This window comes from Lepidochelys kempii, unplaced genomic scaffold (assembly GCF_965140265.1).
Source record: "Lepidochelys kempii isolate rLepKem1 unplaced genomic scaffold, rLepKem1.hap2 scaffold_148, whole genome shotgun sequence".
Lineage (NCBI taxonomy): Eukaryota > Metazoa > Chordata > Testudines > Cheloniidae > Lepidochelys > Lepidochelys kempii.
In genome coordinates, this window is record NW_027333605.1 from 1 (window position 1) to 18,921 (window position 18,921).

General features: G+C 47.2%; 1 long non-coding RNA gene across 1 annotated transcript; it reads right to left on the reverse strand.

Moving 5' to 3' along the window:
* Window positions 1–6: 6 nt before the first annotated feature.
* LOC140904500 (uncharacterized) lies at window positions 7–9,693 on the reverse strand. Its single transcript, XR_012156539.1, has 3 exons — window positions 9,573–9,693; window positions 4,726–8,995; window positions 7–4,063 (listed from the first exon to the last, which is right to left on the reverse strand). It is a non-coding gene; the product is annotated as an uncharacterized lncRNA (long non-coding RNA).
* Between the last annotated feature and the right edge of the window lie 9,228 nt (window positions 9,694–18,921).

The window sequence follows — 18,921 nt, forward strand, 5'->3', positions numbered from 1 at the left end:
TGGAAACTGGAAACCCTGCTCAGGGGAAAGACGACCAGTGAGATCAGATAACAGCAAAAGAAGAAGTTACTCAACTTGTGCATCAACGATGGTTCTTTGAGATGTGCCTCCCTGTGGGTGCTCCACTGTAGGTGCTAGCCCATTAAAAACAGCTGTGTAGACCAGTGGCTTTCCACACTACTGTGCCCCTTCCAGGAGTCTGATTTGTCTTGCAAATTACACCAAGTTACACCTCATTTAAAAACTACTTGCTTATAAAATCAGATATAAAAATACAAAAGTGCCATTGCACACCATGAATTGCTGACTTGCTCATTTTTACCATATAATTATAAAATAAATAATCGAAATATAAATATAGTACTTACATTTCAGTGTATATGTCAAGGTTCCTTCCCCACTCTGTACTCTAGGGTACAGATGTGGGGACCTGCATAAAAGACCCCCTAAGCTTATTCTTACCAGCTTAGGTAAAAAACTTCCCCAAGGTATAAACTTTGCCTTGTCCTTGAACGCTATGCTGCCACCATCAAGCATGTTAAACAAAGAACAAGGAAAGAGCCCACTTAGAGACGTCTTCCCCCAAAATATCCCCCCAAGCCCTATACCCCCTTCCCTGGGGAAGGCTTGATAAAAATCCTCACCAATTTGTACAGGGGAACACAGACCCAAACCCTTTGATCTTAAGAATAATGAAAAAGCAATCAGGTTCTTAAAAGAAGAATTTTTATTAAAGAAAAGGTAAAAGAATCACCTCTGTAAAATCAGGATAGTAAATACCTTACAGGGTAATTAAATCGATGATTTAACTGGGAATTGATGATTTAACTGGGAATTGGTCCTGCTTTGAGCAGGGGGTTGGACTAGATGACCTTCTGGGGTCCCTTCCAACCCTGATATTCTATGATTCTATAATGAGATTCAAAACATAGAGAATCCCTCTAGGCAAAACCTTAAGTTACAAAAAGACACAAAAACAGGAACATACATTCCATTCAGCACAGCTTATTTTACCAGCCATTAAACAAAAGGAAATCTAACGCATTTCTAGCTAGATTACTTACTAACAGAAGTTCTGAGACTGCATTTCTGATCCGTTCCCGGCAAAAGCATCACACAGACAGAGAGACCCTTTGTTTCCCCCCCTCCAGCTTTGAAAGTATCTTGTCTCCTCAATGGTCATTTTGGTCAGGTGCCCACGAGGTTATTTTAGCTTAACAACCCTTTACAGGTGAAAGGGTTTTGCCTCTGGTCAGGAGGGATTTTATAGCACTGTATACAGAAAGGTGGTTACCCTTCCCTTTATTCTTATGACAGCATAGTATATAGATCAGCATAAGCAAGTCATTGTATGAAATTTTACTTTGTACTGACTTAGCTAGTGATTTTTCCATAGCAACTCTGGAAGACCTCTGCGTACCCCAGGGGTACACAGACCACTGGTGTAGACACTGCAGCTCAGGCTTAAGAGACTGAGCTCCAGAACAATCTGCAACCTCTCTCTCTCTCTCTGTGTTGCCTTGTTTTTTTGCCCTGGATAGCAGCAAACTTAAGCCCAGTCTGTTTGTACCCTAATACCTGTGTCCCAAAGTGCAGTGCAGTTGTGTTCCCGTGTTCTGCTTCCCTTGGACCCAGTCATTACACATTAACCTCCAGGAGACTTCCATTGTCCAGTGTGCTTCATACATATGTGGATAGTCCTTGATAGTGTTTCCATGTAAATGGAGACAGGCCTATGATACTTCAACAGGAATCACATCCCCATCCCAGAAGAGGAATTCACTCCTTCACACCCAGTGGCTAACAAAGCAGATTGAGAGGGAAGCTGACCCATGCATATTTTTCATTAAAAAAACCTACTAAATAAAGCTGCCATTCTCCAGAGGGAGACAAGGTCAAAGTGAAGGGCTAGGATAATGAAACATAAAATCACAGAAACACATGGGGTAAAAGGACCTCAAGATGTTAGCTAGTTCATCCTCCAGCCCGGAGACAGGACCAAGTATACACAGACCATCGGTCTAACCTCTTCTTAAAAACCTCCAGTGACCAAGATTCCACAACCTCTCTTGGTAACGTATTCCTGTACTTATCTATATGCACAGCTGGAAAGTTTTTCCTAATATCCAACCTAAACATCCCATGCTGCAGAACAAGCCAGTTTCTACCTCTCCCTACCTTCACCCTAAGCAGGAGAGGATAAGGGAAGATCAGATTTCAAGAAGACGACCATGGTCAGTGGTGTCAGACAGCTGACAGGTCAAGGAGGAGGAGGAGGATGGAGTGCTGGTTCTGAGCTTCGCCTAGGGACCGGTCATTAGAGACTTCAGCAAAAACAGCCTCGGTGAAGAGCTACAATCTCTGACTTCCTGAATCCTTCCCTTCCTACCCCTCACCAGACCCCCCTGTGATGGGTTGGGTCACAGAGACCCTCTGGTCACCGAAGGTGCTGGAACTACCTCTGAGCCCATTGCTCTGTCAGTTAGTGATGTCAAAAATTGCATCCCCACCTGACATAAATTGCAGCAAAAACTGTAGTGTCAACATAGTTACAGTGGCTAAAAAGTCCATTAAACAGAAAACCAAGAAAATTAAAGGCCCATAAAGTACATTAAGCAGAGTTAAGGATGCCTAGTGCTGCCTCGTGCCCTTCCAGCATGTGGATGGTGGTGAAAAATAAAACCTCTGAAAATCAGGAAATGAAGAATTAAACTACACACCACTCCTGCAATGTAACCTTAACTTCGCCCCTACCCCCTAGCCCTGGAGCTGGAAAATATCATTGGGAATAGGTCAGGAAGGGTGGTGCCAAGGTTACCAAACTACCCAAGGAAGGGGAAAATTTTCCATCTCTTGAAGTCTTCAAGTCAGGACAGGATGCCTTTCTGGAAGATGTTTTCGTCAAACACAAGGAATTCAGCGCACTACAATGGTAACTAGATGAAACTCCATGGCCTGTATTACACAGGAGGTCAGACTAGATGACCTAATAGTCTCCCCCAGCCTTAAAATTTATTGATCAACAGAAGGAAGGACTAAGAACATGCCGCTGTGTGTTTTACATTCCTCAGATTTGAATACCAGCATTTCTCCCCATTCACCCCAGCAGTGTGCACCGTGCCAGCTGCAGCTTTAACTGAACGGTGGAGGGACTAGTTGGAGCAGCTGGGCAGAGCTGTGCCATGGAGAGAGGTGCACATGAAACTGTAAGGAACGGGTATTCCTCATTTCAATGCTGAGCGGCGTAGGCAGCGTCAATAAAGGCGCACAAGGGCATGTTCTTGCCACAAGGATTGTCAGCAGGCTGGTGCCGTACATGCTAGGGGTCTCCAGGGCTCAGTAAGGGGTAAGTGAAGGCAACGACTCAGAAGGAATCCTCATTGGAAGGGTAAAGGGTTGGTGACATTATGGAAGTCTGAGATGGACTGTGCGCAGTAGGCTCAGTGTCTGAGTGCAGGCCAGAGGTAGGCAGCTTCCGTTCCCTACATCAGACCGAATCCCAAGTTTTGCCCTAGCAAAGAGACGGTGTTAGCGTTTGTGCTGTCCTGCGCCTGTGCTCTGCTCCCAAAAATCGCATCCCCACCTGACATAAATTGCCTCAAAAACTGTAGTGTCAACATAGATACAGTGGCTAAAAAGTCCATTCAACAGAAAACCAAGGAAATTAAAGGCCCATAAAGTACATTAAGCAGAGTTAAGGATGCCTAGTGCTGCCTCGTGCCCTTCCAGCATGTGGAAAGAGACGGTGTTAGCGTTCGTGCTGTCCTGCGCCTGTGCTCTGCTCCCAAAGCGTTCTGTAGCGGGGAGGGTCGAGTGCTAAGTCTGTGTGTCATTGGCCTGCCAGGGGGTTGCTGAACCAGGGAAAAACTGAGGGTGCAATGTGAACCTTAACTCTTCATTTCTCCTTCTAAGAACCGAGGGGACAGGAATCCTTACCCAGCGAGGTCACATTCTTATAGTTCTCCTGCATGACATCTCCGTAGAGGGCTCTCTGAGCGGGGTCCAGCAGAGCCCACTCTTCCTCAGTGAAATACACAGCCACCTCCTCGAAAGTCACCGGCCCCTGAAAGAGCAAGAGCCCCCCACTCTGCGCCTGCTGCCCAGTGACAACCCCACCGTTCACAGGGGAGGAGGGCCAATCACATGGAAGCTCTGGGAGGCAGGCAGGCAGGCTCCGACCCCCTCTCCATCAGAGCAGCCAGGAGGCATCAGGGTGAGGGGAGAAAGAGAGAGAGCCAGACAGAGATGGCCAGGGTCTTCACAGTCAACACTCACCTACCAGTCAGAAGTGGATACAAGAGATAGAGCCCCCAGGAGAGTCCAGGGACAGCCAGTCCCCTGGTAGGAATCCCAACTCCCGTCCCCGTGCCAGCAGTTGGATGGAAAGGGATGGGGTGTCTTCCCTGGGCCTCACTGGAGGTTACCCTCTGGCTATTAAGTTCAGACTCCAGTATTGGAGTCTGGTACATTTCCCCAGCCCAGTCCAGGGGGGTATTTCCTGCTTGACAAATTAGGGAATTTCCACCCACAAACCCCATGGGTCTGTTGCTAGAATCTAGGCCCCACTGTAAACAAATCCCAGCAAGTCCCCCTCCCTTTCTCCAGCCTGTGTATTTCCTGCCCCCTCCCACCTGCCGACCACCCACAGAAGCACCCACCTCCTATGTCTTTACTGCCCTTCTCCTGCCAACAGGAGCCCACCAGCAACTCCCCGATAATCCCTACCTGAACTGGCCCCACGGCAGCCATTTCCCTTCCCTGGTCCCTGGAAGGATGGGACGTAACGTTGCAGCCTGTCAGGGCAAGAAGGGGACGTGTCAGAACAGGACAGTAACGTCATATCACAATTCCCCGTGGCTCTTTCCCTGCAGACTGATGTTCTCGACTCTGTCATGCAAATAAGAGAAATATTCAAAACACAATTAGTAATGGGGAGGGATGGGGGAAAGACATGGGACTTTAACTACCCAGACATCCGTAGAAAAGGTATTCAAACAAACACAAAGTGTCCAATAAGTTCTTGGAATGTGTTGGGGACACCTGTTTGCTTCAGAAGATGGACGTAGTAACCAGGGGGATGGGCATTTTAGGGTTGATTCTGACTAAAAGGCGGGAGTTAGTTAGGAAATGGAAGGTATCTGGCTGGTGAATCTTGCCCACATGCTCAAGGTTCAGCTGATGGCCATATTTCGGGTCGGGAAGGAATTTTCCTCCAGGGCAGATTGGAAGAGGCCCTGGGGGTTTTTCACCTTCCTCTGTAGCATGGAGCACGGGTCACTTGCTGAAGGATTCTCTGCACTTTGAAGTCTTTAAAGCATGATTTGAGGACTTCAATAGCTCAGACATAGGTGAGAGGTATATTGCAGGAGTGGGTGGGTGAGATTCTGTGGCCTGCATTGTGCAGGAGGTCAGACTAGATGATCATAATGGTCCCTTCTGACCTTAATATCTATGAATCTATATGGGTGAAAGTGTTCATAAAATGATGATTTTGTGATTCTAAGAGAAGGAAAGTGTTAGAGCAGGAAAATAAGGACAACGGACTTCAAAAAAGCAGACTTCAACAAACTGTGAAAACTGGTATGTGAGTGTGACATTTCCCTCCATATTCTTTATGAAAATATGCTTATGAAATGAATAGGCGATAACGGAGATGTACTCTGTGCAAGATAGGTCTTGTAAGATATCATTGGAAAGGTTATAATTTACTGACTACGATTATCCAATTTGTGTGCACGTATCATTTCTGTATCTGAAGTTGGGAATATTGACTACGCATTTGTATTTCAACTATGCTACTTTGGGTGACGCCCACTGCTCACACTTCAGGTACAACAGTGGAAAAGCCAGACAGGGCGGATGGGCCATCAGCAAGAACAATGGACTGTGAAAAGGCTCCATACTGCCACTAACTCCTGGACGCTGTGATACTACAGAGTCAGGTGGTCTTGTCACCGGATACTCAACATTACCTGGGACTTCTTGTAACTTTCCACTGGAAGGGAAGGGGGATCAAGTTTGGGAAACAAAGGATTCCCACCTTATGTAAATCCTATTTAAGGCTGGGGAGGTAGGCAAATAAAACAACTCCTCTCCAAGGCCTGTCTACCCAAGAAGAAAGACTGCTAAAGCCACCTGAAGAGAAGGCCGGGGGGGGAGGGAGGGGGGGCGGAGAGAAGGGGGGAGTCCAGACTGAGACGGGTCCAGTCTGAAAAGAAATATAACTGGAACTCTGAAACACAGAAACATTGGAACCTGCCTAAAATAACATTTCGGGAAATTACATGGTGTAACCTGTTTTTTAAGTATATTGAGCTTAGCTTGCGTATTTTGCTTTATTCAGTCAGTAATCTGATTTGTTCTGTCTGTTAACTCTTATATTCACCTTTTGTAGTTAATAAACGTATTTCTTGTTTATAATTTAACCCAGTTTATATAATTTCTACCTGCGGGAGGCAAGAAGTTGTGCATATATCCCTCCACATTGAGGGAGGGGGCAAATTTCATAAAATCCTTTGAGTCTGTACCACTTAAAGGGAGTCGGCACCAGAGTGCTGGGGCAAGTCCCTAAGGCTGAGTATTTCCAGAGCGGATCTCTCTCTTTCTGTGCAGCTGAGCAGGGCCCTGCCCGTGTGCTTGGCTGGAACAGGCTTGTGAGCCTAACCCAGCCAGGTAAAGGGTACCGAGGCTGGTAGAATAGGCTGCCTCACTGGCACCCCAGCACATCAGGTGACACCCCAAAGGACCCAAACCTGTCACAGTGAAGTCCCACGGGAATAAGATTCTAAGGAGACTAAAGCTCAGGAGAGCTGGCCGTTGCTCCGTTAATGTGAAATCATAGAATATCAGGGTTGGAAGGGACCTCAGGAGGTCATCTAGTCCAGCCCCCTGCTCAAAGCAGGACCAATCCCCAATTTTTGCCCTATATCACTAAATGGCCCCCTCAAGGATTGAACTCACAACCCTGGGTTTAGCAGGCCAAAGCTCAAACCACTGAGCTATCCGTCATGCTGTCTCTGAGAAACAGCAAACTATCCCAATGGGAAGGAAAGACAGAAAGAATAGTAAACTGCGAATATGGCTCCGATAGGAGCTCTTTCATGACCAGACAATAAAAAGGAATCCTACAAAAACTTGAATCATGGACAAATTGCTGTGGAAGAGTTACACGTTAGATATGTTAAAGTCAGCCATAAAATTCATCTTAGGGCGCTCAAGTAATTAGCTGAAGCAATCTCGGAACCATTAGCAATTATCTTTGAGAACGCCTGGAGAACAGTGAAGACTGGAGAAGGGCAAACAGAGTACCGATCTTTTAAAAGGGGAACAAAGAGGACTGGGGAATAAAGCCAAGTCTCACTTAAATGCCTGGAATGAACCAATTATTAAACCATCAATGTGTAAGCACCTAGAGGCCAGTAAGGTGATAAGTAATAGCCAGCATGGATTTGCAAAAACAAATAATGCCAAGTCAATCTAATTTCCTACTTTCACAGGGGTACTGGACTTATAGATCCAGGGGACACTGTAGATAGGACATATCTTGATTTTAGTCAGGCTTTTGACACAGGCCCCCATGACATTCTCACCGTGAACTAGGGAAATGTGATGTACATGCAAGTGCTATAAAATGGGTGAAAATGTTGTTGAAAGGCTGTACTCAGACAGGAATCATTACTGGTTCACTGTCCAACTGAGAGGATGTATACAATGGGGTGCCCAGGGGCCAGTCCTGGATCTGATATATTCAATATTTTCACTAATTACTTGGATAATGGACTGGAGAGCATGCTGTCTAAATATGCAGATAATAGCAGTTGCGAGGGGTTGCAAGCACATTGGAGGACAGGATTAGAATTCAAGGTAACATTTACAAATTGGAGAAGTGGGCTGAAGGAATGAGATGAAATTCAATAAAGACGACTGCAAAGTACTAGACTTAGGGAAGGAAAACCAAATGCACAACTACGAAGCGTTAGTTACGAGGCAGTACTACTGAAAACGATCGGCGGTTAGCGTGGATCACAAATTGAATCTGAGTCAACAACGTGACTCAATTGTGAAAAAACCTAATAAAGCACTGGAATAGACTAACAAGAGAGGTGGTGGAATCCCCATCATTAGAGGTTTTTAAGGACAGGTTGGACAAACATCGTAGTGCTGGGGGCTGGTCTAGATGCCCTCTCGTGGTTCATTCCAGCCCTACAGTTCTACAATTCTATGCTGGGGAAACGTCTGGCCACTTGATTACAACCAGCCCCTCCCACTAGCACTAAACCACCGAGACATTTTGAAACCCTCGCAGTAACAAAGTCTGAAAACCGAATGGGAGAGAAGAGCAGAACAAAAGGAGTGACACTGGGGGATTCCCCCTGACATTGTCCCCAGGGCAGCACACTCCTACAGCAGGGGGTACAGGGAGAGTCAGGAGCTGGCTTTTCCTCCCCCTGTACCTCATCTTGTTCGTAGCAAAGTGAATCTGCCCAGGGATGCAGCAATAAACGTGCGTGGGCCGGTCAGAAATCTGGGAATCTCTCTCCCCAGTTATTTCTCCCACTGCCCTTTTCAGTCTCTCTCTCTCTCCTTTTTCTCCTTATGTCTCCCTTCCCCTGTCTCTGGCTGGCAGCCAATCCTGGGGGTTTGCTCTCCTATGGCTGGATCGGCTCCTGAAATTGCTGAAGGGAGGAGAGACATGGGGTGAGGAGGGGCTGTTTGTGCAGAGTCCTTTCATGCCCAGGCCCTGCACGTTCCCTGAGGTCTCGATCAATCACCTGGAGTCTCTGGCTCAGACGTTGGAGTGGGCAGAGCCTTGAGTTGACGTATGGGGCTAATTACAGCTGGAGAAAATCCTCACCTTGGCTGGGCACAGAGGAAGCTTTACTCACAGTCGCTCCCCAGCCCCGATCCTGCTGGGGGAGCAGCAGCTGCTCAGCCTGGGCTCCCAGATCACAATCGAGGCAGCAGCGCCTGAACCAGGAAGCTCAACCCCAATATCCTGAGGCAGAGAAAGAGATGGAGAGAAAGTGAGTAACTTTCCCCCTTTAGCAACAACTGAAACCCCCTCCCCACAGGGACACACCCTGATCGTATCTGCCCCCCATGTTAATTTGGAGTCACTCCCTGTTCTGCCTTGCAGTGACTCCGGATTAACACGCCTCTCAGAGAGACCAGAAACCTGGCTCGGGCAGGAGGAGGCCAGACTCCTTTGAAACGGATCATTGCGGCGGGGATCGAACCTGCTCCCGCCCCCCTCGCTGAGAGGGATTCACAGCTACAGTTTTCCATCCCCCCCCACCTGACCCCCCCTTCACACCCTCTGCCCCCCCCGCCTGACCCCCCCTTCACATCCTCTGCCCCCCCGCCTGACCCCCCCTTCACATCCTCTGCCCCCCCCGCCTGACCCTCCCCTTCACACCCTCTGCCCCCCCCGCCTGACCCTCCCCTTCACACCCTCTGCCCCCCCCGCCTGACCCCCCCTTCACATCCTCTGCCCCCCCCGCCTGACCCTCCCCTTCACACCCTCTGCCCCCCCCGCCTGACCCCCCCCTTCACACCCTCTGCCCCTCCCCCACCCCTGGCTCCGGGAGTCTCTGTCCGCGCGGCTGCCCCCGGGGCCTCTCCGCCAATCAGCGAGCGGAGCGCCCTCACGCGCGCCGTTAACTGCCTCCGCCCGTCGGTTGGGAAACGTCATTTCCGGCCTGAGGTGCGTCAGAAACTACATCTCCCAGCCTGCCCTGGGGAGCTGCCGAACTCTCGGGCCAGGCCCGCACCCATCCCCCCGTTCATACAGACCCTCCCGCCCCGCCTGGCCGGTCAGACGCGGTGTTGTGTGTCGTGTTGTGTGTCTGTGACATGCTGTGTGTTGTGGGTCGTTGTGTGTGTGTCTCTGTGTGTTGTGTTGTTTTGTGTGTGTGCCATTTTGTGTGTCATGTGACGTGTCGTGTGGGTGTGTGACGTGTTGTGTGTACGTGTGTCGTGTTGTGTGTCATGTTCTGTGTGTAGTGTGTGTGCGACGTGTTGTGTGTCTTGCTCTGTGTGTGTGTTTCGGTGTCATATGTTGTGTGTGTGGAGTGTTGTGTATCGTGTTCTGTGTGTGTGTGATGTTTTGTGAGTCGTGTTGTGTGTGTGTTGTGTGCCCTTTTGTGTGTCCTGTTGTGTGTGTGTCTCATGTGTTGTGTGTGTGTTTGTGAGACTGGGTGTGTGTAGTGTTGTGTGTGTGATGTGTTGTCTTGAGTGTGTGTTATGTGTCGTCTTGAGTGTTGTGTGGAGTGTGTGTGTGTCATCTTTTCCGTGTGTGGTGTTGTCTAGTGTGTGTGTGTGTGTCGTATTGTTTGTCTCTGTGTGAGATGGGTTGTGTGTCGTGTTCTCTGTGTCTGTGTGAGACGGGTTGTGTGTGGTGTTCTCTGTGTGCTGACGTGCTGTGTGTGCGTGCGCGTGTGCGACGTTTTGTGCGTGTGCCTGTACAAAGTGTGACGTGTTGTGCGTGATGTGCTACGTGCGAAGTACATGCGATGCACGACGTGCGAAGTGCTCTGTGTGCCATGTGTGACGTGTGGTGCGTGTATGTTGGTGTTGTGGGTGTGATGTTTTGTGTGTGTCATGTTGTGGGTGTGTTGTGTTGTGTGCCGTTTTGTTTGTCGTGAGGTGTGTGTTTGGTGTCGTGTTGTGGGTATGATGTTTTGTGTTGTGTTGTGTGCCATTTTGTTTGTTGTGTGGGTGTCGGTGTCATGTTCTGTGTCATGTTTTGTGTGTGATATTGTGTGTTGTGTGTGTCATGTGTTGTGTGCCGTTTTGTGTCTCGTGTTCTGTGTTTGTGTGTCGGTGTCAGGTGTTGTGTGTGATTTGTGTGTCGTGTGCCGCTTTGTGTGTTGTGTGACGTGTTGAGTGTGTCATCTTCTGTTTATTGTGTGTTTCCTTGAGTGTCATGTGTGTCAGTGTCCTGTGTTGATGTGTTGGTGTGTGTGAGACGTTGTGTGTCGTGTTGTGCATTGTCATAAGTGTTAAGTATGCATGTGACGTGTGGTGTGTTTGTGTCGGTATCGTGGGTTTTGTGTGTGATGTTTTGTATGTGTTGTGTTCCATTTTGTGTCGTGTTGTGAGTTTGTGTGTCAGTGTCGTGTGTTGTGTGTGATGATTTGTGTGTCGTGTGCCATTGTCTCATGTGACGTGTTGTGTGTGTGACTTGTGTGACTTGTGTGTTGTGTCTTTTGAGTGTTTTGTGTCATGTTGTGTGTGTGAGACGTTTGTGTATCTGTGACATGTGTGTCGTGTGCGAGGTGTTGTATGTCGTTTTGGGGGTGTGTGTGTCGTGTTGTGTGCCGTTTTGTGTATCGTGCAACATTTTGTGCATGTGTCGTGTTGTGTGTGACTTGTAGTGCATTGTGTGTCATGTGTGTGTCAGTGTCATGTTGTGTGTGTGAGAGACATTTTTGTGTGTGTGACGTGTTGTGTCCTGTTCTGTATGTGTGTGACACGTGTTGTGTCGTCTTCTGTGTGATATTTTGTGTGTGATGTGTGCGTGTGGTGTGTCATGTGCCTTTTGTGTGTCGTATGACGTGTGTGTGGTGTTGTGTGTGAGCTGTTGTGTTGTGTGTTTCCTTGAGTGTTGTGTGTCATGTGTGTCGGTGTCAGGTGTTCTGTGTGTATGACGTGTGTCATGTTGTGTCATCGTGTGTGTGTTGTCTTGAGTGTTGTGTTGAGTGTGTGTGTGTAAAGTGTGTCGTATTGTGTGTGTGATTTGTGTGTGATGTGTGTGGTGTGTTTGTGTGTCGGTCGTGTGTGATTTGTGTGTCGTGTTGTGTGCCGCTTTGTGTGTCATCTGACGTGTTGTGTGTGTTTGGGTTGTGTGTTGTATTGTGTGTGTCCTATGCATGTGACGTGCTGTACGTGTGAGTGTGCAAAGTGCGACTTTTTGTGCGTGACTTGCAAATTGTGACGTTCAACGTGCTGTTTGTGCGACATGTTGTATATGTGACATGCAATGTGTGACTTTTGTGCGTGACGTGCGACATGCGATTTTTGTGTGTGATGTTTTGTCTGTGCGACGTGCAATGCGTGTGAGCGACGCGTGAGCGAAACGCGACGTACGATGTGCGACGTGCGAGCGATGTGCGACACATGTGAGCGACCTGCAAAGCGCAATTTTTTGTGTGTGATTTTGTGGGTGTGGTGTTTTCTGTGTCAAGTTGCGTGAGTTCTGTGCGTTTTGTGTGTCGTTTGTCGGTGTTGTGTGTGATTTTTTGTGTGGTGTTGTGTGTCTTTTTGTGTGTGTGTTTTTGTCATTTTTGGATCATTTTTGTGCATGATGTGCATGTGTGAAGTGTGTTGTGTGTGTGATCTTGTGTGAGTCGTGTTTTGTGTCTTTTTTTGTGTGTCGATTTTTTTTGTGTGGTGTTTTGTGTGTCTTTTTTTGTGTACTTGTGGCACCTTAGAGACTAACCCATTTATTTGAGCATCAGCTTTTGTGAGCTACAGCTCCCTTCATCGGATGCTCATGCTCAAATAAATGGGTTAGTCTCTAGGGTGCCACAAGTCCTCCTTTTCTTTTTGCCAATACAGACTAACATGGCTGCTACTCTGAAAGCTTTTTTTGGTGTGTAATTTTTTTGTTTTTTTGTCATTTTTTTGCCGAGACGTGCGACGTGCGATGCGCAACGTGCCTGCGACACCCTATTTTTTGTGTGTGATGTTTTGTGTGTTGTGTTGTGTGCATTGTCAGCTATGTGCAACGTGCGATTTTTTTGTGTGTGATGTTGTGTCGGTGTCATGTGTTGTGAGTGTCTTTTTGTGTGTGGTGTTTTCTGTCTCTTTTTTGTGTCGATTTTTGTGTGTGGTGTTTTGTGTGTCGTGTGTGTGATATGCAAAGTGCAATGCACGACGTGCAACATGCATGCGATGCGTGACATGCGACACATGATTTTTGTGTGTGATGTTTTGTGTGTGTTGTGTTGTGTGCGTTGTAAGCGGCATGACGCACGATGTGACAGCGACGTGCAAGTGACGTGAGTGCGATGTGCAAGCAACGTGTGGGGACACACGTCATGTGAGCGAAGTGCAACGTGCGTGCGACGTACGTGCGATTTGTGTGTGTGATGGTTTGTGTGTGTCTTGTGTGTGTTGTGAGCGACGTGCGAGCGACGCGCAACATACGATGTGCGACATGCGTGCGACGAGTGACGTGTGAACGACGTGTGAGCGACGCGTGATTTTTTGTGTAGTGTTGTGTGTGTGGTGTTTTGTGCGTGGTGTTGTATGTGTTGTGTGCGTTGTCTCATGTGAGGTGTTGTGTTTGTGTGTCGGTGTCGTGTTTTGTGTGTCGATGTTTTGTGTGTGTCAATTTTGTGGTTTTGTTCTTTTGTTTTTTGTTCTGTGTGTCGTTTTCTGTGGTGTTTTGTGTATCATGTTTTGTGTGCGATGCACGATGTGTGAGTGACGTGCGACACGTGTGCAACATGCGACGTGCAATGTGTGTGCGAAGCGCGATTTTTTTGTATGTATGTTTTTTTGTGTGTCATGTTGTGTGTGTTTTTTTGTGTATGGTGTTTGTCAATTTTTTGTGTGAGATTTTTTGTGTTTGGTGTTTTATGTGTCGAGTTGTGTGTGTTGTGTGCATTGTGTGTCATGTGAGGTGTTGTGTGTTGTGTGTGCTTTTTTGTGTCGTGTGTCATGTTGCGTGTGTTGTGTTGCATGCGTTTTGTGTGTCGTGTGAAGTGTTGTGTGTTTGTCGGTGTGATTTTTGTGTATTTTGTGTGTCTTTTGTATGGTCTTGTGTCAATTTTTTTGTGTGTGACACATGCGACATGCAACGTGCATGTGATGCGCGCCATACAACACTCCACGTGCAACACGCATGCAATGCACGACGTGCGACGTGTGTGCAACGCACAACGTGCGATTTTTTGTATGTCTTCTTTTGCGTGTGATTTGTGTGTGGTGTTTTGTGTCATGTTGTGTGTGTTCTGTGCGATTCATGTGTCGTGTGAGGTGTGGTGTGTTTGTGTGTTGGTGTCGTGTGTTGTGGGTGGTGTTGTGTCATGTGTGTCAACTTTGTGTGTGCTGTTGTGTGTCGAGTTGTGTGTGTTATGTGCATTTCATGTGTCGTGTGAGGTGTTGTGTGTTTGTGCATCTGTGTTGTGTGTGATTTTGTGTGTCGTGTTTTGTGTGATTTTGTGTGTCGTGTTTTGTGTGTGTTGCGTGTTCTGTTGCATGTGTTGTGTCGTGTTGCATGTGCGTGTTGTGTGTGTTGTGTTACATACGTTTTGTGTTGTGAGGTGTCGTGTGTTTGTGTGTTGGTGTCGTGTGTGTGTGTGTGTGATTTTTGTGTTTTGTGTGTCTTTGTTTTTGTATTGTCTTTGTGTCAATTTTTTGTGTGTGACATGCAACATGCAAGTGATGTGCATGTGCGACACGCGAGTGACGTGCGACTGCGGTGCGCAATTTTTTTGTGTGTGATTTTTTTGTGTGATGTGTTGTAAGGCCGTTTTGTTTGTCGTGTGAGGTGTTTTCTGTTTGTGTGTCGGCGCGTGTTGTGTGTGATTGTGTGGTGTTTTGTGTGTCGAGTTGTGTGTGTTGTGTGCATTTCATGTGTCATGTGAGGTGTTGTGTGTTTGTGCATTGGTGTAGTGTGTTGTGTGTGTGATTTTTTGTGTCGTGTTTTGTGTGTAGTGTTGCGTGTGTTCTGTTGCATGCGTTTTGTGTGTCGTGTTTTGTGTGTGTGTTGCATATGTTGTGTTTCATGCGTTTTGTGTGTCGTGAGGTGTTGTGTGTTTGTGTGTCGGTGTCTGTGTGTGTGATGTGTTGTGTCTTTGTTTTTGTATTGTCGATTTTGTGTGACATGCGACATGCGAGTGATGTGCGTGTGCGACACGCGAGCGACGTGCGACTGCGGTGCGCAATTTTTTTGTGTGTATTTTTTTCTGTGTGGTGTGTTGTGTGCCATTTTGTGTGTTGTGTGAGGTGTTTTGTGTTTGTGTGTCACGTGTTGTGTGTGATTGTGTGGTGTTTTGTGTGTCGTGTTGCGTGTTGTGGTATGTGCGTTTTGTGAGATTTTTTGTGTGTGGTGTTTTGTGTGTCATTTTTGTGTGGTGTTTTGTGTCTTGTGTCTTTTTTGTTTGGTGTGTCTTTTTGTTTTGTTTTGTGTCGATTTTTTTGTATACCATTTTGTGTGTCGTGTGATGTGTTTTGTGTTTCTGTGTCGGTGTCATGTGTGTGATTTTTTGTGTGTGGTGTTTTGTGTGTCGGTGTCGTGTGCTGTGTGTCGTGTTGTGTGCTACGTGCAATGCGCTTGTGACGTGTAGCCCAGAGCTGCCCCCCACCCAGCAGCTGTAGCCCAGAGACCCGAGCTTCCCCCCTACCCCAGCTGGGCCTTGGAGTTTTTAGAGCATGTTGCGGGGGGCTCAGAAAGACAAAGGCTGAGAACCCCCCGGTGCAGGGTGTGAACATGGGTGTTCGTCTGTCACAAGAGCCTCTTTCAAAACTACCTTGGGAAACAGAGACAGGGGCCTTTTGCCCAGTTCTTCGTTACTGACTGTGGAATTCTCTCCCCGATCATGAGACAATATTGACCTAAAACAATCGAGCAGCAGTGTGATTGTGTGCAGTCGCTTCAGTTAGTTGCACAAGTTGGGGTGTGCTCTAGTTTGCCATTTGTGACTGGAGATTTAAAACCAGTTGGTAGCACGTCCAATAGCTTGGAGGAGTCTCTCCTGTTGATTGAACTGCACTTGAAGTTTCTCCATGTCACCATGGAGGGAGCAGAGAAAAAGCAAAAATAAAATAAGAAATGACTATTTCAGTAAATAGTCACTTTCTCAAAGTCCCCAGGAAATCTGAGCTACAGTCTGGCAAATAAAATCAATATCTGATTTTGTGAGCAAATGTCCTGGAAGAGGAAGAACCCACATCACACAAGATACATCCAGTTTCATATAACTACAAATTCCAGGGCAGGTTAAACATGATGACTGTAGCCTGATTTAGGGTATGCTAATATAAAATAAATTAATTAAATTAATGTTATTTTATTTTATTAATTAATAATATTAACAGTATTGGTTTTAGGCTTCCGAATTTGTTTGAAGAGAAGATAAAAGTTTTTGTTCCGAATTAGGCTTCACGGAATTTACTAAGGACCCTCGGGGGTATAGAACCATAGAATATCAGGGTTGGAAGGGACCCCTGAAGGTCATCTAGTCCAACCCCCTGCTCAAATCAGGACCAATCCCCAACTAAATCATCCCAGCCAGGGCTCTGCCAAGCCAGACCTAAAAAATATCTAAGGAAGGAGATTCCACCACCTCCTTGGTAATGCATTCCAGTGCTTCACCACCCTCCTAGTGAAAATGTTTTTCCTAATATCCAACCTAAACCTCCCCCACTGGAAGCTGAGACCATTACTTCTCATTCTGTCATCTGCCACCACTGAGAACAGTCTAGCTCCATCCTCTTTGGAACCCCCTTTCAGGTAGTTGAAAGTAGCTATCAAATCCCCCCTCATTCTTCTCTTCCACAGACTAAACAATCCCAGTTCCCTCAGCCTCTCCTCATCATGCATTCCAGTCCCCTAATCATTTCTGTTGCCCTCTGCTGGACTCTTTCCAATTTTTCCACATCCTTCTTGTAGTGTGGGTCCCAAAACTGGACACAGTACTCCAGATGAGGCCTGACCCATGTCGAATAGAGGGGAACAATCACGTCCCTCGATCTGCTGGCAATGTCCCTACATATACATCCCAAAATGCCACTGGCCTTCTTGGCAACAAGGGCACACTGCTGACTCATATCCAGCTTCTCGTCCACTGTCACCCCTAGGTCCTTTTCTGCAGAACTGCTGCTGAGCCATTCGGTTCCTGGTCTGTAGCGGTGCATGGGATTCTTCCATCCTAAGTGCAGGACTCTGCACTTGTTCTTGTTGAACCTCATCCTATTTCTTTCGGCCCAATCCTCTAATTTGTCAAGGGCCCTCTGTATCCTATCCCTACCCTCCAGCGTATCTACCTCTTCTCCCAGTTTAGTGTCATCTACAGACTTGCTGAGGGTGCAATCCACACCATCCTCCAGATCATTTATGAAGATATTGAACAAAACCAGCCCAAGGACCGACCCTTGGGGCACTCCACTTGATACCAGCTGCCAACTAGACATGGAGCCGTTGATTGCTACCCGTTGAGCCCGACGATCTTAGCGAACTTTCTATCCACCTTATAGTCAATTCATCCAGCCCATACTTCTTTAACTTGCTGGCAAGAATACTGTGGGAGACCGTGTCAAAAGCTTTGCTAAAGTCAAGGAACAACATGTCCACCGCTTTCCCCTCATCCACAGAGCCAGTTATCTCGTCATAGAAGGTAATTAGATTAGTGAGGCATGATGTGCCCTTGGTGAATCCATGCTGACTGTTCCTGATCACTTTCCTCTCCTCTAAGAGCTTCAGAATTGATTCCTTGAGGACCTGCTCCATGATTTTTCCAGGGACTGAGGTGAGGCTGACTGGCCTGTAGTTCCCAGGATCCTCCTTCTTCCCTTTTTTAAACATGGGCACTACATTAGCCTTTTTCCAGTCGTCTGGGACTTCCCCGGATCGCCATAAGTTTTCAAAGATAATGACCAATGACTCTGCAATCACATCCGCCAACTCCTTTAGTACCCTTGGATGCAGTGCATCTAGCCCCATGGACTTGTGCTCGTCCAGCTTTTCTAATTAGTCCCGAACCACTTCTTTCTCCACAGAGGGCTGGTCACCTCCTCCCCATGCTGTGCTGCCTAGTGCAGCAGTCTGGGAGCTGACCTTGTTAGTGAAGACAGAGGCAAAAAAAGCATTGAGTACATTAGCTTTTTCCACATCCTTTGTCACTAGGTTGCCTCCCTCATTCAATAAGGGGCCCACACTTTCCTTGACTTTCTTCTTGTTGCTAACATACCTGAAGAAACGCTTCTTGTTACTCTTAACATCTCTTGCTAGCTGCAACTCCAGGTGTTATTTGGCCTTCCTGATTTCACTCCTGCATGCCCCAGCAATATTTTTATACTCTTCCCTGGTCATTTGTCCAATCTTCCACTTCTTGTAAGCTTCTTTTTTGTGTTTAAGATCAGCAAGGATTTCACTGTTAAGCCAAGCTGGTTGCCTGCCATATTTACTATTCTTTCTATGCATCGGGATGGTTTGTCCCTGTAACCTCAATAAGGATTCTTTAAAATACAGCCAGCTCTCCTGGACTCCTTTCCCCCTCATGTTATTCTCCCAGGGGATCCTGCCCATCAGTTCCTTGAGGGAGTCAATGTCTGCTTTTCTGAAGTCCAGGGTCCGTAATCTGCTGCTCTCCTTTCTTCCCTGTGTCCGGATCCTAAACTCAACCATCTGATGGTCATTGCCTCCCAGGTTCCCATCCACTTTAGCTTCCCCTACTAATTCTTCCCGGTTTGTGAGCAGCGGGTCAAGAAGAGCTCTGGCCCTAGTTGGTTCCTCCAGCACTTGCACCAGGAAATTGTCCCCTACCCTTTCCAAAAACTTCCTGGATTATCTGTGCACCGCTGTATTGCTCTCCCAGCAGATATCAGGGTGATGGAAGTCTCCCATGAGAACCAGGGCCTGTGATCTAGTAACTTCCGTGAGTTGCCGGAAGAAAGCCTCGTCCGCCTCATCCCCCTGGTCCAGTGGTCTATAGCAGACTCCCACCACAACATCACCCTTGTTGCTCACACTTCTAAACTTAATCAGAGACACTCAGGTTTTTCTGCAGTTTCATACCGGAGCTCTGAGCAGTCATACTGCTCTCTTACATACAATGCAAGTCCCCCACGTTTTCTGCCCTGCCTGTCCTTCCTGAACAGTTTATATCCATCCATGACAGTACTCCAGTCATGTGAGTTATCCCACCAAGTCTCTGTTATTCCAATCACATCATAATTCCTTGACTGTGCCAA